The sequence below is a fragment of the Tupaia chinensis genome, unplaced genomic scaffold, assembly GCF_000334495.1.
Source record: "Tupaia chinensis unplaced genomic scaffold, TupChi_1.0 Scaffold139897_1, whole genome shotgun sequence".
Lineage (NCBI taxonomy): Eukaryota > Metazoa > Chordata > Mammalia > Scandentia > Tupaiidae > Tupaia > Tupaia belangeri.
This window is the reverse complement of record NW_006199776.1, coordinates 1,288,202-1,288,524: the sequence shown is the minus strand read 5'-3', so window position 1 is coordinate 1,288,524 and position 323 is coordinate 1,288,202.

Here is a 323-nt window from a genome sequence, read left to right as displayed (position 1 = left end):
GGAGCCAAGGGTGGGGGAAAGAGCCAGGGATGGGGAGGAGCCAGGGATGGGGGAGGAGCCAGGTGTGGGGAGGAGGGGCCACCGGTGGGAGGAGGGACAAGGGATGGACAAGGGGGTGGGGCCAGAGATGAGGAGGAGGGGCCATGGGTGGGGAGGAGGAGCCAGAACTGGGGAGGAGGAGCCAGCAGTGGGAGGAGAGGGCAAGGGTGGGGGAGGCAGGGTGGAGGAGGGATCTGAGGCCGGGAAGGGGCCAGGGCTGGGGAGAAGGAGCCAAGCTGCTCTGCGGACGGGTTGAGGAGGAAGGCTCGGGGGAGGGGCGAGGA